Raw genomic sequence first — 27,463 nt, 5'->3', positions numbered from 1 at the left:
ACCTTTTTATTTTTATTCAATAAACAAGTGCGATTTAATTCTACTTCTGTCTTGGTCTGATTCATGGTTTCTGACAGAGGAGTTTTAACTCACATCAGTTTTTTATTTTTTTGCCATTTGTGTCCCATTGGGGAGAGTAGAAACCTCTTCAAAGTGAACTAGTGTCTCCATTGGAAGATTTCTCCTGTACACACAACTGGACTTTTTGGCAGAAAAGGTCCAGCGGTCTTCCCGACGGACTTTCGACTGAGTTACGACGGACCTCTGAACGAGCGGACTTAGCCACACATGAACGGACTAAAGTCCATTCAAAAGTCCATTCGTTTTGAACGTGATGACGTGACTAGAAAAGGAAGTTCAGCAGCCAGTAGCCTGCCCTTGCGTTGTATTTGGTCTGTTGGACCAGCATACAGCCAAGCGGTTTTCCCGATGGGGATTGAGTCCATCGGACAGAATTTGAAACATGTTCTATTTCTAGGTCCGTTGGATATTTTTAAATGGAAAATTATCGGATTAGCCCACACGCAATCGGATTGTCCGACGGAATGATTCCGTTGGACCTAGTCTGCCGGAAAATCCAGTCGTGTGTACGCGGCATGACAATAAGTCACAGGGCAAATGGAGAAAGTGAATCTCACTAACAGATGGCACAGACAGCAATAAAAACCTGACAGGTGTTCTAATCCCTCTCCACTCCATCCAAAACTAAGAAAAAGTTATATCCGTAGTTATACTTTAAAGTTAATTGAGTGGACCTCTAAACTTTGGCACACAGCCAATGATTCCTGGATATCATTTGTACTGCATAATTTAAATAGCACCAACCAACTGTACAGTGCTTCCTAGAATATGCAAATTACCCATACAAGTCTATGCTCCCAAAATAGCTTACTATTTAATGCCCCCCACAGGCATACAGAAAAATATATAATTGATGCAGTTAGGTCACTGGCAAGTTGGTCAGTATGTTTTTTTTGTTGTGGAAGAAAAACCATAGCACCAAGAAGACACAAATTCAAACAAAGGGATGCATGCAAACTCCATGCAAATTGTTATGTTTCAAATGTCTCTTTATGCATTGATATGCCTCCTTAGACCCAGTCTGGCAGGACAGTATGGTCACTTTCTGACTTGGCGCCATCCACAGGCAGCCTAACTCAGTAGGACACAGAGATTGAATCCAATACAATTTTATTTCAGCTAATTGTAATACAGATGAGGTTTTTCCAGTCTTTTAAAGTATAAGAAAACAAAAACTTTCCTAAGCCCTGTCTCTGGGAATAACTATTACTGACTGAGGGAACATGGAAGAAATGGAAAAACATAGACAAACATGGTCTAGCTAGGACTGAACTGATCAGCACTAAAAGGGGAGGACAGAGAGTGAAACCAAAAATCACTTTGTAAACAAGCTGCAGTAGCCTAAATCCCGTATTAGATGTCAGCATATACTGAACAATAATTACCGGATGCAGTTAGATTTAACCACTTCAGGCCAATTTTCAGCTTTCAGCGCTGTCACACTTTGAATAACAATTGTGCGACGTTGTACTCAAATTAAATTTTGATCATTTTTCCCCCTACAAATAGAAATTTATTTTGGTGGTATTTGATCACCTCTGTGTTTTTTTTAAACAAAAATACTGCGAAAATTTTGAAAAAAAACACAATATTTTTTACTTTTTGCTATAATAAATATCCCATTTTTTTCCCCCTCAGAATACGATATGTATTCTTCTACATATTTTTGGTAAAAAAAAAAAAAAAACTCAATAAATGTATATTGATTGGTTTCCGCAAAAGTTATAGTGTCTACAAAATAGGGAAAAGATTTATGTCATTTTTATTAAGATTTTTTTTTTTTACTGCTAATGGCGGCGATCTGCGATTTTTATCATGACTGTGACATTGCGGCAGACATATCGGACACTTTTGACACTATTTTGGAACCATTGACATTTATAAAACGATCAGTGCTATAAAAATGCACTGATTACTGTATAAATGTCATTGGCAGGGAAGGGGTTAACACTAGAGGGTGATCAAGGGGTTAAATGTGTGTCCTAGGGAGTGATTCTAACTGTGGGGGGGGGGGGGGACTGATGAGTGGAGGAGACCGATCGGTGTTCCTATATACAAGGAACATAGGATTAGTTCTCCTCTCCCCTGACAGGACATGGATCTGTGTGTTTATACACACAGATCCATGTCCCTGCTCTGTGATGATCAATCAGGGGTGCCTGGCAAACATTGCGGCCGCCGGGCACGCGCATCTGGTCCCTGGCGTGCTCTCCAAAATGCCTGGAAGCCGAGGGCGTCATATGACGGCCGCCCGGAGGGACGAAGGGTTCCTGCGGCCGTCATATTACAATACGGCGATAGGCAAGTGGTCAAAGTCCAACTCTGGGAAACCTAAAATATATCCATCGCAGTAGGATTAATTGCTCATCTTGGAGACATATAAAAGAAGACCCATTTACCTGATCCTCTGCTCCTCAGTGCTGCTAGACGGGTCCCTGCAGCATCTTTTTCCCTAAGCTCCAGCAGTCTAAGCCCTTGTACACACAGTCGGAAATTCCGACGGAAAATGTCCAATCGGACCATGTTGTCGGATAATCCGACCATGCGTGGGCTCCATCTGACCTTTTCCGTCGGAATGTCCGACCAACAAAGTTTGAGAGCTGGATATAAAATTTTCTGACAATATGATCCGATAGGACTTTGTCTGTTCGTTTGTAGAGAATTCTGATCAGACAAAGTGCCACGCATGCTCAGATCAAATTACGAGACCACAGCTATTGGCTACTAGCCTAAACGTAGTCCCGTCGGAATGAACGAACGGAATCACATTCCGAACTATTGGATTTTCCGACAACTTTGTCTGACCATGTGTATGCAACACCAGTTTAGGACAAAATCCGTCAGAAAAAATCCGACGGATTTTGTGGTCGGAATTTCCAACCGTGTGTACAAGGGCTAAGGTCTCACATTGGATGAAATGAGCCAGAGACAGTCCAGACAAATATTACCCCAAACTTAACTAATCCCAGGAACCCATCACTTTAAGGAAAGAGGCACGTTCCAAACATTTTAATTGTTCCTGAAGTTGTGTTTTTTAAACCAGAGTTGATTCCAAAAGTCAAAGCATTTAGAATATTTAAATATGTTATCAGAATTATAGCATTTACCTGAGGGACCACTGAGAAACCTGTTCTTTGGCATACCGTACTTCACGAATGATTTTGATGTTAATTTGGTAAACACAGGTAACTTGTTTGAGCCACTTGGGATTATTTACACATTTGGATTCCCTACAGTGGCTCTGTCTTCAAGATGATAGGTTTGCTTGGATCTATGCCAGCAATTTGTCTGAAAAGCATTAACCATAAACTGAAATAGGCATGTGGTTATATGCACGTTCTAAATATAAAACAACATTACACATTTAGACATACAGTATCTCACAAAAGTGAGTACACCCCTCACATTTTTGTAAATATTTTATTATATATTTTTTATGTGACAACACTGAAGAAATTACACTTTGCTACAATGTAAAGTAGTGAGTGTACAGCTTGTTTAACAGTGTAAATTTGCTCTCCCCTCAAAATAACTCAACACACAGCCATTAATGTTTAAACTGCTGGCAACAAAAGTGAGTACACCCCTAAGTGAAAATGTCCAAATTGGGCCCAAAGTGTCAATATTATGTCTGGCCACCATTCTTTTCCAGCACTGCCTTAACCTTCTTGGGCATGGAGTATGCCAGAGCATCACAGGTTGTCCCTGGGGTCCTCTTCCACTCCTCCATGATGACATCACGGAGCTGATGGATGTTAGAGACCTTGTGCTCTCCACCTTCCATTTGGAAGTGCCCCACAGATGCTCAATAGGGTTTAGGTCTGGAGACATGCTTAGCCATCTATCACCTTTACCCTCAGCTTCTTTAGCAAGGCAGTGGTCGTCTTGGAGGTGTGTTTGGGGTCGTTATCATGTTGGAACACTGCCCTGCAGCCCAGTCTCTGAAGGAAGGGGATCATGCTCTGCTTCAGTATGTCACAGTATATGTTGACATTGATCGTTCTCTCAATGAACTGTAGCTCCCCAGTGCCGGCAGCACTCATGCAGTCCCAGACCATAACACTCCCACCACCATGCTTTATTGTAGGCAAGACACACTTTTCTTTGTACTCCTCCCCTTGTTGCCGTCACACACATTTGACACCATCTGAACCAAATAAGTTTATCTTGGTCTCCTCAGACCACAGGACATGTCCTTAGACTGCTTGTCTTTATCAAACTGTTTGCAGGCTTTCTTGTGAACCTTTTTTTTTGACAGCCACGCAGATCAATTTGATGCAGTGTGCAATGTATGGTCTGAGTACTGACATGCTGACCCCCCTGCCCTTCAACCTCTGCAGCAATGCTGGCAGCACTCATACGTCTATTTCCCGAAGAGAACCTCTTGATATGACGCTTAGAACATGCACTCAACTTCTTTGGTCGACAATGATGAGGCCTGTTTTGAGTGGAACCTGTCCTGTTAAACCACTGTATGGTCTTGGTCACCGTGCTGCAGCTCAGTTTCAGGGTATTGGCAATCTTCTTATAGCCTAGGTCATCTTTATGTAGAGCAAAAATTCTTTTTTTCAGATTCTCAGAGAGTTCTTTGCCATGAGGTGCCATGTTGACCAGTTTGAGAGAGTGAGAGCGATAAAACCAAATTTAACACACCTGCTCCCCATTCACACCTGAGACCTTCCGACGATTATGGCCCAAACTTGTCTTGCATACACACGGTTGCACAAAGTTATCGGAAAATCCGATTTAGTTTAGAGTTTAGAACGCGGTGACGTAGAACACGTACGACGGGACTATAAGGAGGGCAGTAGCCAATAGCTTTCATCTCGTAATTTATTCTGAGCATGCGTGGCACTTTGTCTGTCGGAATTGTCTACACACGATCAGAATTTAAATGATCAGATTTTGTTGTCGGTAAATTTTAGATCCTGCTCTCAAACTTTGTGTCGGAAATTCCAATGGAAAAAGTCAGATGGAGCCCACACACGATCGGATTTTCTGACAACAAGATCCGATTGCACATTTTCCGTCGGACAGTCCGACCGTGTGTACAGGGCAAAACACTAAGGCCGCGTACACACGCGGGGACTGTTCGCTCAACTTTGTCCGTCAAACAGTTTCAGCAAACAGTCCGCTCAAAATTAGCATGGACGGACTTGCCCACACACGACGAACGAACAGTTTGCTGAAACCGTGCGCGATGACGTGAACGGCACGTTCGACGGGACGGAAAATACGACGTCCTATACACTGCATTACAACTTTCGGCGTGTAAATCCTTTCTGAGCATGCGCGGAACTTAGTTTGACGAACAAGCCTACACACGAGGGGACTGTTCGCTGAAACCAAGTTTCAGCGGACAGTTTTTCGGAATTTCCGAAAAACTTTGTTCAGCAGACTGTTCGCTGAAACTGTCCGCTGAAAGCCCACACACGGGCGGACTGTCCGCCGAAACACTGTTCAGCGGACAAAGTTGGGCGAACAGTCCCCGCGTGTGTACGCGGCCTAACAAGTTACATGACACCAGGGAGGGAAAATGGCTAATTGGTGCCCAATTTGGGCATTTTCACATAGGGGTGTACTCACTTTTGTTACCAGTAGTTTAGACATTAATGGCTGTGTGTTGAGTTATTTTGAGGGGACAGCAAATTTACACTGTTATACAAGCTGTACACTCACTACTTTACATTGTAGCAAAGTGTTGTTTCTTCTGTGCGTGACAATCCCTCCACCTCCAGTCTAACCAATCACTGTCACCTTATGTCATGGACCCCTGTGCAAACAGGTGGTCATGCAAGCGGGTATCAAAAGGGCCAACACAGACCATAATCTTCTCTCGCGTCTCCTTAGATCTCAGCAATGACACCAGGTCATGGGTAGAAAAAGTTCTAAGTGCTCACCTCTTAAGTAGAAGATTTAATTTTTGTGTTCAAACACAAACTACTCACATAAAGATGATTAAAACACAGCATGTAAATTTGACAATCATGTTAGTTCCGTAGGGCAGCAGTGGGTGACGTCATGCGTACTCCTCCCCGTACTCGTTCCGTTCAATCAGAACTTCGACTTCACCAGACTCCTCCCCCTTTTCCTTCATTAGCAGATGGAGGCACTTGGAGAAGGGGGGAGGAGTCCAGTGACGTCGATGTCCGTGATGTCATCGAATCTCCGACGGAACTCCCTGAAGACCCGGAGAGGTGAGTACCGATCAAAATAATTAACCGTTTTATCTTTAATTTCCACAACCCTAATATATATATATATATATATATATATATATATATATATATATATACACACACACAATAAAATGTGTTTTCTTCCTATACTTTATTCAGGATAGTATGTACTGTACAAACACATACTGAATCCTGAACTGTTTCTGAAGTGCTGGACAGCTCCTTTGCTAATTTCTTGATGGTTGCACTTCATTTGTTTGTGGGATCTTTCTAAGATTATCATCTTCTTGGAACCCTCTGCACTTCCTTTATCATAAATGATCAGCATCAACAAGTGGATGATTTTTACATGTAGGAGAGAAATGCCAAAATTAGCACGGTAGGGAAGTAGTTAACCTAAACCCAAAAATCTCACCCTTCACTTAACCTAACTGTAACACTTAAATGTAACCTTTCAGTGTCAGTCCTAACATATAAGGCTGGGTTCACACTATATGCAGAGAGGCTCACAGCAGGGTGTCTGGTGCTTGCCTGTTTCCAATTTCAGGGGCAAATCAGGTCAAAATGTTTTACCTGAATTTGGACCTGAAATGGAGCCAAAGATGCACAGGACCCTTCTGCAGTGCGCTCCGTGGCTGCCCCGGATGTGTGTTAACCGGTTACATTGAGAGCGGGTCACACTCTCCTGTCATGCGAATTGGGAAACCTGCATCTATTTTGCATAAGTGTGAAGCCAGCCTTAACCTTACCCTCAATCCTTAACCATCAAGGCCTCCACAAAATGTGTGACAGTGCCAGAGACCCTTTAAAGTGGAAGTAAACCCATCAATATAACAGTTTAAAAAATATTACATTTACATTTGCGACATGCTGGGAAGGCTAACTGTCACATTGGTTGTGCTCTCAACCGAACTGTCAAACCATCCAATGGCTGGTGTCATAACTGATCATGTGTGCAGTACCATGGCAGTTGAAGATCAAACACAGATCAAGATGGCAGTTTCCTTGGCTGAAAACGATAGGAGGGTTTTCTTCCACTTTAAGCTCAAATAGCTTTACTGCCACACTACAATGTCATATATTTATATTTACCAAATCATTAAAACATGTCACTTAACAGAAGTAGCATAGCAGTGATAGAATAGCTAATTCTGTCCTCATTGGAATATCTTCATTATGACTCATCTGTATAATGACTCTGGCTCCAAACGCACTTGATGTATTTTACTGACAATGGAGAAACTATAGCTCCATAAATCATGGAATTATCGTGCTACATTAACAGATGTACTGATGGGAAGTAATCCTGAAAGAGTATACCATAATTAGGCAGAATAGGAATTTGTACATGTCACTCTCAAACTACAGATTGCCACAGTTTTTCCACACTTTTGAGATAAGAATAACAAAGGAGGGAAGAATAATTGTTGAAAAGTGTCTACAGATTATGTATTCATAAACGAGGACATTTGCTGGAGATACCGGCAGTGTTACATGTCAGATATTCCTGACTTGCTTGCCTGAGATTATTTATAGTAAAAACCATCTTGCTGTATATTTCCCTAATTTAAAGAACTCCGTCAATACTTTACAATATACCCTTACATACCCTGTGAAATTTGGAGAATTAATAATAAAAAACACTTTGAGCTCGATGAAAGAAAAAACGTGCATAAGGCAAAAATGTCTTTTTTTGCTCATACCTACCAATCAGCTTATGACATTTTCCATATCTACAGTAGGGATGGCCAAACTCTTCGCCCGGCGGTCATTTCACAGCGAATTTCGGCTGTTCGCGGTCCGCCCGATCGGCGAACTATTGCCGCTGTTCGCTCCCGGCGGACTTGCGTGTTCACTGTGTAAAAGAACTTTGACCTATGATGACACATCCATCATGTGGTACAGGACAGCCAATTGAGACATTACAGCACATGGACACTTGGACATTCCCCCTAACTTATAAATAGACCCGATCCGGCGGCCATTTTACATTCTTTCGTATGTCACTATAGGGAGAGGCTGCTGTGTGGAGCAGGAAGAGACTGCAGTGACCCAAATCGCTAGCTATTAGGTCCACAAAAGTTCTTTTAAGGACTGGTATGGTATAGGTATAGTTCAGGATATAGGTTTGAGGCACTGCTATTCAAGTCATTGTTGCAGCAGCCAGTCTTTTGTCAGTGCTGAGAGAGGGACAGGACGCTGTGTGCAGCAGGGACAGTCATTTTAATCATTATCTGTTACTATTAGGTCCACAAAAGTCCTTTTCAGCACTGGTATGGTAAAGTAGTCCAGGATATAGTTTGCTATTCAAGGTATTGTTGCAGCAGCCTGTGTTTTGTCAGTTTAAATAGGGACAGGCAGGAAGCTGTGTGTGGCAGTGAGGGACAGTCAGTTTTATCAGTAGCTGTTACTATTAGGTCCACAAAGGTTCTTTTCAGGACTGGTATGGTAATAGGCTTGTACACGTATAATAATCTTTCTTCCAAATATAGAAAGAATATTATACTTGACTGCTGCCCTTCTGCTGCAGTAGTCCTTTATGAGTATAGGGACTGAGGTACAGTCTGCTAATCACAACCTACTAGTTGCACAAAGGTCCTTCTAAGGACTGGTAAGGTATAGCGTACTACAGTATATAGGGTTGAGTGAGGTACAGTCTGCTAATCCTTAAGGACTGGTATAGGTCCACAATATATAGGGTTGAGGTGCACTACTGCTGACTGCTGCCCAATTCTGCAGCAGTCCTTTATCACTATAGGGACTGAGAATTTTGTCACAGGGTCATTTAAAAAATGACAGGCAGAGGAAGAGGCAGGCCCTTCCGCAGGGGTGGTAGTGGTAGGGGTAGGGCAGGAGCAACAGGCTTGAGCCAAAGTGGGAAATTGCAGAAGGTGCGTGCGATTACATCAAAGGAAGCACCAGAATTGGTTGAGTGGCTCACTCAGCCTTACTCTTCTGCACCCTCCTCATCCTCTCGATCTGCACCCTCTTCTTCACTCTCTGCTATGTGCACCCCCAAAGACACTACCACCACCACCACCACCACATACCTTCCGCTTGAGTCACAGGAATTATTTTCCGATCCATATCAAGACATTTCTGATGCACTCTTGGCATTGGATCAGGAAGAGGAGGTAGCAAGAACCGCCACTCAGCAGTCTGACGACAGTACCCAGATCAGCCCAAGGAGGAGGTTGGTCACCGGTGTTGCTGCCTACTCTGAGATCTCTACTTATAGCAATGGGGAAGGTGACGTCGATGATGACGTGTCTAGTGATGTCACGTGGGTGCCCACAAGAGAGGAAGAGGAGGGGAGTTCAGAGGGAGATATGGACCAGCAGATAGGGAGGAGAAGCAGGAATAACTTACATTGCACATGAGGGACAAAGCAGACTGCTAATGTATCAGGAGCGAGTCATCGACCATGTACGGTCACATCTGGCGCTCCCAGGACACCGGCACATGGCCCTGCAGTGTGGGCTTTTTTTAACGTGTCCGCTGCTGACAATAGTGTTGCCATCTGCAATCTTTGCAGTCAACGCATTAGTCGCGGTAAGCCCAACACCTAGGGACGACCACCTTAAGAAGGCACATGAGCTGCCATCACCGAGCCCAGTGGGAGCAACGGAACACACAAAGCCACACTCCAGGCTCTCACCATCCAGCCTCATCTTCTACTTCTCCTTCTCCTCTCTACGCACAATTGTCCTCCACTCCACCTTCCATCATGCCAAGCTCACGTTTTTCTGCAAAAAGGCAGGCTTCCGTGGGCCTAATGTTCGAGTGTAAAAAAATGATGACGCTGGATAACCCTCTTGCCCAACGGTTGACGGCTGGCTTGTCAGAACTGATAGCCCGCCAACTGCTGCCATATAAACTGGTGGACTCGGAGGCCTTTCGAAAATTTGTGCCCATTGGAACACCACAATGGAAGGTCCCAGGAAGGAAGTATTTCTCAGAGAAGGGCATCCCAGAGCTATATGGCCATGTTCAGCGGCAAGTAAATGTATCTCTGGCACACAGTGTCGGTGCCAAGATACATCTGACCACAGACACGTGGTCTAGCAAACACGGGCAGGGAAGGTATATCACTTTTACTGCCCACTGGGTGAACCTTCTGACGGCCGTCAAGCATGTAACCCGTGGCACCCGTGTAGATTTGGTTTTACCGCCACGGATTGCATGCAGGCCTGGCTCTTCTTCTCCTCCTCCTACTCCATCCTCCTCCCTCTCCTCCTTGGCTGACTCCTCCTTTTCTGCTGCTAGCGTCTCTTCCGCTGCGCCGCCCAAGCTCCCCAGAACCTATTCGACATGCCAGGTGAGACGTTGCCATGCCGTGCTGCGTCTGCTGTGCCTGGAAGCCAAGAGCCACACTGGCCCGGCACTCCTTTCAGCTTTGCGTTCACAGGCAGATCAGTGGCTAACACCGCTCAATTTGACAGTTGCATTGAAACAGGGCAAAATCACGCACGTGCCATGCATGGCACGCGTCCTAAACTTGGTCGTGCAGTGATTCGTTGTCAAATACCCTGGGGTCCAGGACATCTTGCGGCAGGCAAGGAAAATCCCGGCCCATTTCAGAAGATCTTACACGGCCATGGCTCGCCTTGCTGCTGACATTCAGCGGCGACACAATCTGCCGGTCAGACATCTTCTTTGCGATTGCCTGACGCGATGGAACTCAACCTCCTATATGCTTGATAGGCTGCTCCAGCAGAAACGTGCAGTTAATGTCTACCTGTATGAACTCTGCGGCAGAACAGGTTCTGGGGAGCTGGGTTTTTTCTCACCACGCCAGTGGCTGCCCATGCACGACACAAGCAGACTTCTGCGGCCATTTGAGGAGATCAACTGGTCAGTCGCAGCCATGGCGCCATCAGTGACATGGTACCTAATGCCTTCTTTATGGAGCGTGCATTGCGTTGTGTCATTGATCAAGCTGTGGAGGAGCAGGAGCAGGAAGATGAGGAAGTCGCAATGCTTGATAAATTCCCGGGGGGCTACTCTATCTGAGACAAGTGAACAACAGGAGTCTGAAGAGGAGTCAGAAGAGGATGGTGCCGGGGTGGATGAGGAGGAGCAAGAAGAGCATGCTTTAAACCTTTCTGGGATCCCTGTTGTTGTGCGTGGATGGGGAGAGGAGAATGAAGAGGACAACATTATCCTGGATGATGAGCAGGAGCCAGGCCACCACACGCTTCCAGTTTAGTGCAAATGGGGGCCTTCATGCTCCAGTGTTTTAATAGGGACCCCCGTATAAAAAGCATATGGGTCAAGGACCAGTACTGGGTGGCAACGTACTTAGACCCCCGGTACAAACACAGAATGGAGCACTTCCAGGCCTTGCTTCGAGAAATGCTGCATTCTGCTTTTGCGTGCGCTGGCAGAGGAGCAATTCCCACTCCCAGAGAAGGAGTTACGGGTACCAATCCAACAGCGCCTGCAAGAAGAGGCCGGTTTGAAGATGTGTTGGTGACTTCTGATATGAGGTCATTCTTTCAGCTGACCCATCGACAGGTGTTATCCGGATCCAGCATCAGGGAACGCCTAGACCGTCAGGTGTCCGACTACATCGGGTTAACGGCCGATGTGGACGCTCTGAGGAGTGATGAACCCCTGGACTACTGGGTGGGCAGGCTTGACCTCTGGCCAGAGCTTGCCCAATTTGCAAACGAACTGTTGGCTTGCCCCTCGTCCAGTGTCCTGTCCGAAAGGATGTTCAGCGCAGCAGGGGGGATCGTGACCGATAAGCATACTCACCTAGCTCATGACAGTGTTAACTACCTCACATTTCTAAAAATGAATGAGGCATGGATCTCGGAGGAATTCAACACATGTGACCAGTAGACCATGTATATGTCTATAAACAATTTTTTTAATCGAGCACACAGACCTTCTTTCTTCACTTGGCTCAATTCCTTGTCCAAAAAAAGCACACCGTACTATATGCCCGTACCCTCCTGTTTGAAGAGGTTGAGCGGTGTCATATTTTTGGGGCCCAGCAGCAAGTTGCTGGTATCAGTGCTGCTGTTAGTGCTCTCTATCTCGGTGCTGGTGTCAGTGCACTCTATCACGGTGCAGGTGTCAGTGCTGTATATCACGGTGCTGGTGCTGGTGATCATCTCCTGCACCCTCTTCTTTGCCTACCCTGACCTTCCCTCGCCTCCATTGTCTCAAGAGTCCTGAATTGTCAGAATTTCACATATAAAAAAGAATGCTTGTAGTTGTCGATCCCAGATTCACCTCATACATGTGTTATTGTCATAGGATGCGCACAGGTAAAGCGCTCTGGCACACAGCTGTGTGCAATAGGAATAAACAAAAGCACACAAGAACACACACACAGGGTGTGACCCCTCGCTGACCTATAAAGGAAGTGAGGTCATCCAAACACACTGCTGGTTTGTCTTCAGCTTCTTGTGTTTCCCACGTCTGTTCCTGTGATCTCTATTACCCGTTTTTGACCCGGATTGCCTCATCGACCTTGCTGATCTTCTCCTGACCCGACCCCTGGCTTGACCTTGGACTCCCGCTTCCTAAATGTGTTTGACCCTCAGCCTGCATCTGGACTTACCTGCTATCTGCTGTGTTCGACCCCTGGCTTGTCTTGGATTATCCTTCTGTCTCAGCGTTCCTGGTACTTGTTGTCTTCTGATCTGGACTGTGTTTGACCCCTGGCCTGTCTCCTGGATTCTGCCTTTGCTTTACGGACTTGCTACCTTTACTTCTGGACCTTCCCACGAGACATCACATCAGCTCTGCTCAAGCTACCTGCTGATCTACTAGCAAGTGACTGTCCTACTGGTAGCTTGTGCCTCTGTGTCACCTTCAGGGGTGGTCTGCGCCGAGTCGCAACAGCAACCGCTCTCGGCATCTTGGCCTCGGTGAGTACACGTATATGATAGTTATGTCACGGTGCTGGTGTCAGATCACTCTATCACAGTGCAGGTGTCAGTGCTGTTTATCACGGTGCTGGTGCTGGTAATCATCTCCTGCACCCTCTTCTTTGCCTACCCTGACCTTCCCTCGCCTCCATTGTCTCAAGAGTCCTGAATTACACCGCAAAAAACATCATTAATAAACTGTGTGACAGTACCTCACCTATTGACATCATCCCCACAAAACTACTGAAAGAATGCTCCGACATCGTGGCTCCAACCATAACCCACCTCATAAACCGATCATTCCATGAAGGGATTGTTCCCAGCAACCTCAAACAAGGCATCGTCAAACCTCTACTCAAGAAACCAAACCTGGACCCTCAGAATCCAAACAACCATAGCCCAATTACAAGCCTCAACACCATTTCTAAGATCATGGAGAAAGCTGTAGTACATCAGCTACAACTCCACCTGGATACTCACAAACTCCTGGACCCGCTGCAATCAGGCTTCCGCCCGGGTCATGGAACAGAAACAGCTCTCCTCAAGATTTGGGATGACGCCCTCGAAGCAGCAGATGATGGAGAGCCGTGTCTCCTCGTACTGCTAGACCTAAGTGCAGCGTTTGATACAGTAGATCACAATACTCTACTCGTCCGACTCACAGAAGTAGCCGGAGTCCAAGACATAGATCTCCAATGGTTCGCGTCCTTCCTAGGAAATCGGTTACAGACAGTGAAACTAGGAAAATTCCTCTCCGAAACTCGGGCAGTCACCTGCGGAGTCCCTCACGGCTCTCCTTTATCACCCGTTCTCTTCAACATTTACATTCGCCCACTCCTCCAAATCATCAGATGCTCAGATCTCTGCTTCCACTCTTACGTTGACGACACGCAACTTTATTTCCAGATCAATGGAAAAAAAGATCACCAACAACAACTTGAAAACTGCCTCAAATCAATAAAGGACTGGATGACCACTAACTCCCTCCAGCTGAACGAATCAAAGACAGAGCTTCTTATCTTACACCCAAATCATAAGCCCGCAACCAAAACCTCCTGGTCTCCACCAACCGTCTTTGGGCAGACTATCTCCCCAAAGACCAAAGCGAAGAGTCTCTGGGTTATTTTAGACGCACAAATGTCAATGGATGCGCAAATAGGATCTGTAGTCAGTGGATCTCACCATCTGCTACGCATGCTTCACAGACTCATCCCTTTTATCCCAAAGAATGACAAAGCAGTGGTAGTTGGAAGAATCTTTAAATCACGAATGGACTACGCAAACTCGCTTTACATAGGATTATCACAATATCAACTTGTGCGATTACAACTGATCCAAAACACGGTGGCAAGGCTGATAACAGGAAAAAAAACCCTGGGAATCCATCTCTCCTTCGCTGAGGAGCTTACATTGGCTAACCATAAAAAATCGGATCACGTTCAAGACCCTTTGCCTCACCCACAAATGCGTGCATAGAGAAGCTCCGCAATACCTAATGGAGAAAATAAATCATTACACACCAAACCGCAGTCTTCGATCAGCCAACAAAAACCTCCTCCTTGTGCCCAAAGCCCGGTATAAATCCAAGGGGGATCAGAGATTCGCTGTCCAAGGGCCTCGGCTATGGAACGCTCTACCAATCAACATCCGCCTGGAAGAAAATCACCTGGCTTTTAGGAAAAAACTCAAGACCTTCCTCTTTTAGCAGATGATCAAAGCTCGCCACAGCGCCTAGAGGCGATTCAGTTCGCATTGTGCGCTATACAAGTATTTCATTCATTCATTCAATTGTCAGAATTTCGAATTACTTGTAGTTGTCGATCCCAGATTCACCTCATACATGTGTTATGTCACGGTGCTGGTGTCAGATCACTCTATCACGGTGCAGGTGTCAGTGCTGTATATCGCGGTGCTGGTGCTGGTGATTATCTTCTGCACCCTCTTCTTTGCCTACCCTGACCTTCCCTCGCCTCCATTGTCTCAAGAGTCCTGAATTGTCAGAATTTCACATATAAAAAAAGAATGCTTGTAGTTGTCGATCCCAGATTCACCTCATACATGTGTTATGTCACGGTGCTGGTGTCAGATCACTCTATCACGGTGCAGGTGTCAGTGCTGTATATCACGGTGCTGGTGCTAGTGATCATCTCCTGCACCCTCTTCTTTGCCTACCCTGACCTTCCCTCACCTCCATTGTCTCAAGAGTCCTGAATTGTCAGAATTTCACATATAAAAAAAGAATGCTTGTAGTTGTCGATCCCAGATTCACCTCATACATGTGTTATGTCACGGTGCTGGTGTCAGATCACTCTATCACGGTGCAGGTGTCAGTGCTCTATATCACGGTGCTGGTGCTGGTGATCATCTCCTGCACCCTTTTCTTTACCTACCCTGACCTTCCCTCGCCTCCATTGTATCAAGAGTCCTGAATTGTCAGAATTTCACATATAAAAAAAGAATGCTTGTAGTTGTCGATCCCAGATTCACCTTATACATGTGTTATGTCATTGGCCATGTGGTGGGACTATGCGTGCACAGCTAGTAATTATTTTGTGGCTGCAAATATGACCTGTAGGTTTGTAAAGTTCACCATCCCTGTGCTGTGCTGACTTCCTCCTGGGGCTGTACCTCTGCTGTGCATATTATGAGGGGCTCCCACCATCCCTGTGCTATGCTGACTTCCTCCTGGGGCTGCTTATTATGAGGGGCTCCCACCATCCCTGTGCTGTGCTGACTTCCTCCTGGGGCTGTACCTCTGCTGTGCATATTATGAGGGGCTCCCACCATCCCTGTGCTATGCTGACTTCCTCCTGGGGCTGCTTATTATGAGGGGCTCCCACCATCCCTGCACTGTGCTGACTTCCTCCTGGGGCTGTACCTCTGCTGTGCATATTATGAAGGGCTCCCACCATCCTTGTGCTATGCTCATTATGAGGGGCTCCCACCATCCCTGTGCTTTGCTCATTATGTGGGGCTCCCACATCCCTGTGCTATGCTCATTATGAGGGGCTCCCACCATCCATGTGCTATGCTGACTTCCTTCTGGAGCTGCTTATTATGAGGGGCTCCCACCATCCCTGTGCTATGCTGACTTCCTCCTGGGGCTGCTTATTATGAGGGGCTCCCACCATCCGTGTGCTATGCTGACTTCCTCTTGGAGCTGTACCTCTGCTGTGCATATTATGAGGGGCTCCCACCACCATCCCTGTGCTATGCTCATTATGAGGGGCTCCTACCATCCCTGTGCTGTGCTGACTTCCTCCTGGGGCTGCTTATTATGAGCGGCTCCCACCATCCCTGTGCTATGCTGACTTACTCCTGGGGCTGTACCTCTGCTGTGCATATTATGAGGGGCTCCCACCATCCCTGTGCTATGCTCATTATGAGGGGCTCCCACCATCCCTGTGCTATGCTCATTATGATGGGCTCCCACCATCCCTGTGCTATGCTGACTTACTCCTGGGGCTTCTTACTGTGCAGGTGTCAGTGCTGTATATCATGGTGCTAGTGTCAGTGCTGTATATCACGGTGCTGGTGTCAGTACTTTATGTCACGCTGCTGATGTCAGTGCTCTCTATCACGGTGCTGGTGTCAGATCACTCTATCACGGTGCAGGTGTCATTGCTTTATGTCACGCTGCTGATGTCAGTGCTCTCTATCACGGTGCTGGTGTCAGATCACTCTATCACGGTGCAGGTGTCATTGCTGTATGTCACGCTGCTGATGTCAGTGCTCTCTATCACGGTGCTGGTGTCAGATGACTCTATCACGGTGCAGGTGTCATTGCTGTATGTCACGCTGCTGATGTCAGTGCTCTCTATCACGGTGCTTGTGTCAGATCACTCTATCACGGTGCAGGTGTCATTGCTGTATGTCACGCTGCTGATGTCAGTGCTCTCTATCACGGTGCTGGTGTCAGATCACTCTATCACGGTGCTGGTGCCATTGCTTTATGTCACGCTGCTGATGTCAGTGCTCTCTATCACGGTGCTGGTGCCAGATCACTCTATCACGGTGCAGGTGTCATTGCTGTATGTCACGCTGCTGATGTCAGTGCTCTCTATCACGGTGCTGGTGTCAGATGACTCTATCACGGTGCAGGTGTCATTGCTGTATATCACGCTGCTGGTGATCATCTCCTTCACCCTCTTCTTTGCCTACCCTGACCTTCCCTCTCCTCCATTGCCTTTATGCGCTCCACAGTACTGAATTGCCAGAATTTCACATATAAAAAAAGAATGCTTGTAGTTGTCGATCCCAGATTCACCTCATACATGTGTTATGTCATTGGCCATGTGGTGGTACTATGTTTGCACAGCTAGTAATTATTTTGTGGCTGCAAATTTGACCTGTAGGTTTGCAAAGTTCGCCTCCCATTAAATTCAATGGGGCCCGCCGCGAACGTTACGGTTCGCAAACAATCGGCCGCGTTCGCGAAACGTCCCGTTGGAAGTTCGTCCATCACTAATCTACAGTATGTTTTAAAATAAATCAAGGTATCAGGTTGCTATCTATGTGTAACAAGTACTTTTGCATAATTTTTCATTTAGATTTCATCAGAATTTTTGATCATGTTTGCAAATATTTTATTTCACTACTAATGTGTATTTTGTTTAATTTTTTTTTTTAAATAAAGTCATTTCATTTTACCGCACACTTATGTGCGGCAAGCAAACAAAACTTTGCAGACTGTATAAGCAATGAATTTAAAAATGTGTCTGACATTTCTCATAGATACAAACACATAAAAACTGGTGTGGTGAGCAGTTTCTGTCTTTACGTCAGGGTTTCAGTGTACACTAAGCGGGGTTCCACCCTAAAGTGTAACTTTCGCTCATCAGAAACCTCCCCCCCTCTGGTGTCACAATTGGCACCTTTCAGGGGGAGGGGGGTGCAGATACCTATCTAAGACAGGTATTTGTACCCACTTCTGGGCATAGACTCCCGTGTCCCTGCGCGCTGTCTGCTGGGACACACACGGGTCCCAGAGACAGCGTGGACAATTCCTATTGCGCTGCGTGACTCGCGCATGCGCAGTAGGGAACCGGGAAGTGAAGCCGCAACGCTTCACTTCCTGATTCCCTCACCTAGAATGGCGGCGGCAGCAGCCGAGAGCTGAGCGATCGATCGGCCTCAGCTGCTGACATCGCTGGATCCTGGGACAGGTGAGTGTCCATTTATTAAATGTCAGCAGCTGCAGTATTTGTAGCTGCTGGCTTTTAATAATTTTTTTCACAATGAAATCCCTCTTTAATGGTCTTTTATTTAATTTTCACTCACAAAACACTCACTCTGAGTTTAGGTGCTTCCTCCTTTCAGAATTAAGTGTCCATTTTTTTAAATAACATTAAGAATATGCTAATCATCAAAGACTAGTTTTGGGATTGGGTTAGAGATTCTGTTATGACTTTTTTTGCTGTTTTTTTATTTCCTGTTTTTTTATTCCCACTAAGTAGCATCATTCTTTTTTTAGCCTTGTGAGCAGTGAGCACTGTCATGGATACAGAAAGCGATGGAAAATGCAAACTTTAATGCAGCATACACACGATCGGAATTTTGGCCTGCAAAAGACTGATGAGAGTTTTTCGTTGGAAAATGCAACCGCGTTTATGCTCAATCGGTCTTTTGCTGGCCGAATTCCAACCAGCAAAAGATTGAGCATGCTCTCAATTTTTCGGTCGGGAAAAGTTCCTATCCGAAAATGTGATCATCGGTGGCAATTCCGATGTGCTCGGAAACAATTTAACGCATGCTCGGAAGCATTGAACTTCATTTTCTCAGCTCGTCGTAATGTTGTACGCCACCGGATTCTTGACGGTCGTAATTTCAGCAAACTTTTGCGTGACCGTGTGTATGCAAGGCAAACTTTAGCGGAATCCCGTCGGAAAAGCCGTCATATCTTTTTTTTCCAATGAGAAATCCGATTGCGGCATTAGAGTTGTCATTAGAACAAGAGGCAAGGTTAAACTTCCAATGGGGACACCTGTTTTGATGATAACTGTTTAAAGTGGTTGTAAACTCCAATCTTTGACTTGTACCTATAGGTAATCCTGTGCCGTAAAGGCGGCTCCCCCCGCACATTCACGGGAGTGACGTAATCGTGGCTCTGGCCAGTCACACACTTTTCTTTCACTCGTGGTTAGTGTTTGGCTCCAGCCATTTATTATCAATCAACTGTGTTTACTCTTTCTAAATCATAATGACAAGAGGAACTACCCAAATGACACTGATCAAAAGTTTACATACCCCAGTTCTTAATACCGTGTATTGCCCCTTTAGCATGAATGAATGCTTCTCAGATGGTAAAGCTGTCCATTCCTCTTGCAAAAAGCCTCCGGTTCCTGTATATTCTTGGACTGTCTTGCATGAACCACACATTTGAGATCTCCCTAGAGTGTCTCAATGATATTGAGGTCAGGAGACTGAGATGGGCACTCCAGAACCTTCACTTTATTCTGCTGTAGCCAATGACAGGTTAACTTAGCCTTGTGTTTTGGATCATTGTCATGTTGGAATGTCCAAGTATGTCCCATCCTTCCTGGCTGATGAATGCAAACGTTCCTCCAGTATTTTTTGATAACGTACTGCATTCACCTTTCCATCAATTTTGACCAAATTTCCTGTGCCTTTGTAGCTCACACATACCTTTCATCATAGGGCTTGTCCACTCCTCTTCAAATGTAGTGTTTATGGTTGTGGCCAAAAAGCTCAATTTTGATCTTATCCCTCCAAATTACTTTGTGTCAGAAGGTTTGAGGCTTGTCTCTGTGCTGTTTGGCATATTGTAAGCAGGATACTTTGGGGCATTAGCGTAGCAATGGCTTTATTCTGGCTACTCGACCATGCAGCCCATCTTTCTTCAAGTGCCTCCTTATTGTGCATCTTGAAACAGCCACACCACATGTATTTCACCTGAAGTTATTTGTGGGTTTTTCTTTGCATCCCAAACAATTTTCCTGGCAGTTGTGGCTGAAATTTTAGTTGGTCTACCTGACCGTGGTTTGGTTTCACCAGACCCCCTCATTTTCCACTTCTTGATTAGAGTTTGAACATTACTGATTGGCATTCTCAATTCCTTGGATATCTTTTTATATCCCTTTCCTGTTTTATACAATTCAACTACATTTTCCCCATCACTCAGAATCCAGAAACGCCAGTGCAGCACTTGATGAAAGATGCAAGGGTCTGTCAAGAGTCCAGAAACCCTTTGCCCTTTTATGCACACACACACTAATTACAAGCAAACAGATCACAGGTGAGGATGGTTACCTTTAATAGCCATTCAAATCCCTTTGTGTCAACTTGTGTGCATGTTATCAGGCCAAAATCACAGGGTATGTAAACTTTTGATCAAGGTCATTTGTGTAGTTTCTGTTGTCATTATGATTTAACGAGTAAACACAGTTGATTGATAATAAATGGCTTCAATCAAACACTAACCATGAGTGAAAGAAATATTTTTGTGTTATCATTCATATTCTCTGAAGAATGGCTAGGAAATCATAAATTATGCCAGAGTATGTAAATTTATGTGCACAACTGTGTGTGTGTATATATATATATATATAATTGTTATATTTTTATTTTTTTTAATAACTAGGGTAAGTTGATAATCGGATTCCATCCATGAACTGTTCAATAGTTCATGATGTCAGAATAGTTTGCATGCAAATTATAAGGCGTTCTCTGAATACTGGACGAGCCAGATTAGCAACCACTTGTGGTCTGTGTGCAGTGGGAAAGCCACTTGGCACAGCACCCACAAGATTGCAGCCATTACAGCTATCTCAGAGGCCATTCAGGTACCACATATGCATTGTGCCATTGCTGGAGTTCAGCTTTAATATGTCTATATTATCTGATTGTGTGAAAAATAGTTCTGTAGGATTTGTAGAGAAAGGTGTACACATTTTTATGAAATAACTCAAGCACAAGTTGTGACTTTTTATTTAGAACATTTCAATGGTGAACTGTAGGAACCAACAGATGATGTAAATGAATCTAATCAGCTGCAGCTGGCTTGCAAGTGCCAGGAGATCTGACAGATTTTTTTGAGTAACTTCTGTTTAAGGCTGGGTTCACACTGCTGCGGCTGGGAGACCCGGATGTGATTCACACCGCACTGCAGTGCAAATCACATCCGATCTCTGTGCGATGCGAGTTCAGCCATACAGATAGTATGGATGAATTCGCATCGCACCCGCCGCAAACTCGCACAGGACCCTTTTTTTGGTCCGCAGCAGAATCGGATCGCATGGGTGTTCACACCATGCGATCCGATTCCTGTCTGAGTTTGCAGATCGCACTGGGATATGCGAACTGATCTGGGGGTGTCATTAACTTTTCACTGACACTCCCAGCAGTCCGCATAGGGCAGTGTGAACTGCCGGCGGGAGGCATGCGATGCGGGAAAACGCAGCGGATTTGCGGCGTTCCCGCATCGCTCCAGTGTGAATACAGCCTAATGCACGGCTCGCTCTCCCCGTCCAAAGCTTCCCTTTGACATCACCTCCAGTGGTATTTATGCTTCTGGATGTTTTTACTTATTTCCTGGCTGATCAGTAACATACCTCCAAACTTTTTGAGATGGGAATGAGGGACACCTATTAGCAAAGGAATGTAAGCATAGGACACCCCCCCAGCCACACCCCCTTATAAGAGAATTATACAAAAGAAATGATTAGTTAAGCCCACAAGTGATTTTTTTTTTTTTCTTTCTTTTTTTTTTTACCACTACGATTCCTCTATACTGGCTTTTGAAATTTACAAATGCAGCCATTTAGAAATTGTCAGAACGATTTAGCATTGGGAAACACTTTTTGAAAGATAAACAGTGCATTTTTGTATACAACTACACAGATCAGATCAAAATGAGGGACACATGAGGAGGAAAGAGGGACTGAGGGACTTTGTTCCAAATCAAGGATAGTCCCTTGAATTCAGGGACAGTTGGGAGCTATGCAGAAACACTCTGGGTTCTCTGTCTTTTCCCAGAAGAGGGTGACCCTGGATGGTGCAGAAAACAGCAATGTTGTGATGACATTGGCACTGTTCTGCAATATACTGCAAGGGTAGGGCACCATTGCCAGGAGGCAAGGCTTTAACACCCCTAATTCACAGCCTTCTCTTTTTCTGTTATGGCGTGTTGCCTTAACAAATGTGTGTTCTCTAAAGGCAGCCCAATCAAATAGATGGGCTGGAAATGTACCAAAACTTCCAGAAAAAAAGGACATGCACCATTTTTGACATTTAGCGCATTACCAAGCGTTGTAGTGTGTTGTAGCTCCTCTCTCTCACTCTTTTCCTCCTCCTCTCTCTCTCTCTCCCCCTTCCCCATCCTCTTTCCCTTCATCCTCTCTCTCAGTCTTTTCCTCCTCTCTCTCTCACTCTTTTCTTCCTCTCTCTCTCTCCCCCTTCCCCATCCTCTTTCCCTTCATCCTCTCTCTCACTCTTTTCCTCCTCTCTCTCTCACTCTTTTCCTCCTCTCTCTCTCTCTCTCTCTCTCTCCCCCTTCCCCATCCTCTTTCCCTTCATCCTCTCTCTCACTCTTTTCCTCCTCTCTCTCTCTCTCTCGCTCTTTTCCTCCTCTCTCCCCCCTTCCCCACCCTCTTTCCCTTCATCCTCTCTTGCTCTTTTCCTCCTCTCTCTCTCTCTCTCTCTCTCCCCCCTTCCCCATCCTCTTTCCCTTCATCCTCTCTTTCAGTCTTTTCCTCCTCTCTCTCTCTCTCTCTCTCTCTCGCTCTTTTCTTCCTCTCTCTCTCTCTCTCTCTCTCTCCCCCCTTCCCCATCCTCTTTCCCTTCATCTTCTCTCTCACTATTTTCCTCCTCTCTCTCTCTCTCCCCCCTTCCCCATCCTCTTTCCCTTCATCCTCTCTCTCACTCTTTTCCTCCTCTCTCATGCTCTTTTCCTCCTCCCTCTCTCTCTCTCCCCCTTCCCCATCCTCTTTCTCTTCATCCTCTCTCTCACTCTTTTCCTCCTCTCTCTCTCTCTCCCCCCTTCCCCCTCCTCTTTCCCTTCATCCTCTCTCTCACTCTTTTCCTCCTCTCTCATGCTCTTTTCCTCCTCCCATTCTCTCTCTCTCTCCCCCATCTCTCGCCCCCCCTCTCTCCCACCCCTCTCTTTGCCCCTGTCCTTAACCACTCCCCCTCTCTTTCCCTTCTTTCTCCCCCGTTTCCCTCTCCCCTTCCCCCTCTCTCTCCTCCTCCTCTTCCCTCCACTCCCTCCCATTTCACTTTTTCCACCTCTCTTTACCACCAGTCCCTTTCTCACCTCCCTCTGTTTTGCCCTGGCCAATGTGATCATCGTCTCAACAGCTGCTGTTAAAGGAGTTGTTCTTCTTTAAAATGGTAGTAAACTCTCAAAGAACTTTTTTACTCATTTAAATAAGTGAAACATACTGTGCAAATCACTGTCTTTAGATCTCTTCTATGCTGCTTACTTTCTCTTGAAAACCGTTCCTGTTTACTTGTATGAAGTCACCGGCGCATGCGCATAATGACCTCTGTTTACGGCACACTTCTCGTGCCATTAGTTCCTGTAATAGCATGCCATGCCTTGATCATGTTCTCTCTGTGGCATCACTCTGTAATCCCATGATAGGAGGAGAGGAGATTCACTGTTTTGAATACAGACACTGTACTCACTGTGTATGCGTGAGATTTCCAACAGGGAGAAAAAGAAAGGCGGAAGCCCACAGTGCTACGGACATGGAAGACAGTAATCAACATGGCGCTGGCTTCGCACGGAGAGGAAAAAAAATTCTAAACTGCACCAAACTGGGCAGAATGTATTAGAAACACTGAACATACTGACTGCATTGATAAGGAGTGCTGGAGGCAGAATCTACTACTGCTTTAAAGTGGTTGTAAACCCCTGCAATTGAAAATGAACAACACATATTCTTATATAGTGTGTACTTGCCACAGTGCATTTATTGCAGATTCTAATACTGCATGAGTCACTTCTGACAGTTTTTCCAGACACCAGACAACCCTTTGAGATGGCCTAGCCCCTACGCTAGCACAGAGCAGGTGATTGACAGCCTCAGATGTGCATGTTTTCCATTGAAACTGTGTAGAGAGGTATTTCTTTTCTCTCCACTCAGGTCTCCGATTACACCCAGCTCTATGTTGTGTGCTGTGCAGTGTGGTAACGTGTGGTAACAGCAGATCCTATCCACTGCCTTCTGGAAGCTGAAAATACCATCTGATTATTGTAAAAACAAAAATACCATCTGATCTGTGTACTTTGAAAGGCTGTAGAGGAGAGAGGGCTGCAGATAATCAGGTATAGTTTATGTAGGAAGATTTAAAGTGATTGTAAAGGTTTTTTTTGTAAATAACAAACAGGTTATACTTACCTCCTCTGTGCAAGCGTTTTGCACAGAGTGGCCCAATCCTCCTTTTCCGGGGTCCTCTAGCGGCGCTCCTGGCTCCTCTTCTTCTCAAGTGCCTCCACGGAGAGCTGCTTACCATTGGGGCACTTGTTCGCACGCCCGAGTCTTGCTGTTGTGTCCATTGCCACAGACAGCAGAACATGGACCCGCCCCCGCCTCCTGTGTCACTGGATTTGATTGACAGCAGCGGGAGCCAATGGGCAATAGTCAATGGCCAATAGCCAATATCAATCTATCCAATAATGACCGGAGACAGTGGCCGAAGCTGCTGTGCTCGTTCTCGTCGCTGGAAAGATCGAGTTCAGGTAAGTATAAGGGGGGGCTCTAGGGGGGCTGCTGCGCTACAGGTTTTTTACCTTAACGCATAGGAATGCATTAAGGTGAAAAACTGATAGGGTTTACAAGCCCTTTAATTCATCACAGTGTTTTACCTGAGGATAGTCACTTCAGTGAGCTTTAGTAAGGGCTTATTATCACTTTAAAGTGGGCTCAGAGAAAGTGATAGCTTTTTGCTTATAGTAAATATACACAAATTCTGCTTATTAATACCCCCTTGAATAACTTCCACTGTTGACCGTTCACCATGGCGTGTGTAATTGTTGTATGTATTGTTAATGTTTTACATATTAACTGCTTCCCGACCGACTCACGCATATATACTGCGGCAGAAGGGCACGTACGGGCAGATTAACGTACCTGTACATTAAGAGGCGACTTGCAGGCACGCCCGCTGGGAGCTCTGTGACCGTGATCGCGGGTCCCGCGGACCCGATGTCCGCAGGCATACCCTCGATCGTCTCACAGTGAAGAAGAAAGGGGAGATGCTAATGTAAATAAGCATCTCCCCGTTCTGCCTAGTGACACTGTCACTGATCACCACTCCCTGTAATCGGAAGCAGTGATCAGAGACATGTCACACACAGTTAGAATCACTCCCTAGGACACACTTAACCCCTACAATGCCACCTAGTGGTTAACCCTTACACTGCCAGTGACATTTTTACAGTAATCAATGCAATTTTTTAGCATTGATCGCTGTATTAATGCCAATGGTCCCAAACATGTCCCAAAATTGTCCATTGTGTCCGCCATAATGTCACAGTCATGATAAAAATTGCTGATTGCCGCCCTTACTAGTAAAAAAAAAAAAAAAGATCAATAAAATGGCATAAAACAATCCCCTATTTTGTAGATGCTATAACTTTTGCGCAAACCAATCAATAAATGCTTATTGTGATTTTTTTTTTTTTACCAAAAATTCGTATTGGTCTAAACTGAGGAAAAAAAAATTTTTCTATATATATATATTTTTTTAGGGATATTTATTATAGCAAAAGTAAAAAATAATGCATTTTTTTAAATTGTCGCTATTTTTTGTTGATAGAGCAAAAAATAAAAACCCCAGAGGTGATTAAATACCACCAAAAGAAAGCTCTATTTGTGGGGAAAAAAAGGTTGTCAATTTTGTTTGGGAGCCACGTCGCACGACTGTGCAAATGTCAGTTAAATTGATGCAGTGCCGGTTCGCAATAAGTGCTCTGGTCAGGAAGGGGGTAAATTCTTCCGGGGCTGAAGTGGTTAATACTATTTAAATTAAAAAAAATTCACTTCAAATAGGTATTAAAGTGGTATTAAATCCAAAAGCAAAATTGTATTAAATTGCAGCTCACCACTTAATTTCACCTGGTGATCCAGCCAGTAAGTCTGTTATTTTTCAACTTACTTTAAGGCCTCTTTTACATGGAGGATCCGTTCAGGTCCACCTGTCAGTTTTTTAGGCGGACCTGAACGGATGCTCCATAGAGGTCTATGGAGCGTCGGATGTCAGCGGTGACATGTCCGCTGACATCCGACCCGCTCCGATCCGAAAAAGTGTGATGGAGGAAAAACCTACTTTTCCATCCGTCTGTGGATTGGATCGGGTGATGATGGACTCTGCGGTGTTTGACTTCTTTTTGTATAACTCGATCACTGGATTTGGCGTGGGGGCACATTGAATATCTTCAACTGCCATTATGCTCTTGCTAGGCATCTAATGGGTTCCTGTTCCTTTAAGGAGAAGTGGGCTCCCTCCAGGCAAAAATGACCTTAATTTAGTCACTGCTATATATGTTACAACTTGGAGACTCTCAAAAATTTAGTTAGGGCCGCAGTATACAAGGGAGCCTTGATGTGGGCGCTGTGGCTTCCACAAATGTGTACAACTTAAAGAGGAAGTAAACCCTGATGAGTTTACTTCCTCTTTTTTTCCCTGCAAAGGTAAAGCATAATGGACTACTATGCATCGCATAGTAGCTCATTATGTGTCACTTACCTGACACAGGAGCCAGCGAAGTCGCCGCTGTCCCCTGTAGTCCGCCGCATCCATCTTGCTGGTGGCGTCTCGCAGCTCCGACGAATCACAGCGGCGAAGCCGCGATGACGTCACTCCCGCGCATGCGCACGGGAGTCGCGTCTCGCAGCTCCGCCGCTGCCATTCGGCGAAGCCGCGATGACGTCACTCCCGCGCATGCGCACAGGAGTCGACAAATTAGGCAAATCCATTCTTGGACTTGCCGCATTTAGTGCGCCTGCGCGCCGCTGTCTACGGCGCATGCGCCGTAGACAGCGGTGCCCATTTTCGGGCAAATATCTCCTAAACCATATAGGTTTAGGAGATATTGCTTGGACCTACAGGTAAGCCTTAATCTAGGCTTACCTGTAGGTCAAAGTGGTTTGAAAGGGTTTACTTCCTCTTTAACCCTCTGTTTTTAAAGTAAATTGTTAGACAGGGTGAATTTGTTTCTTTATGTGTAGGCTAGCTAGTGTGTGTGCTAAGAAATGTTTGTCTGTTTGGGATGCTTACTCCTGTCCCCTGCACTCTGTGTGTTACTTACACCTGACTCCTGCACTCCATGCATTACTGACTCACTCTGGGTGTTAC

The sequence above is a fragment of the Lithobates pipiens genome, unplaced genomic scaffold, assembly GCF_037356315.1.
Source record: "Lithobates pipiens isolate NorthernLeopardFrog02 unplaced genomic scaffold, aLitPip1_a1.2 Scaffold_16, whole genome shotgun sequence".
Taxonomy (NCBI): Eukaryota; Metazoa; Chordata; class Amphibia; order Anura; family Ranidae; genus Lithobates; species Lithobates pipiens.
The sequence above is the reverse complement of the archived record's forward strand: the minus strand, read 5'-3'. Positions refer to the sequence as shown.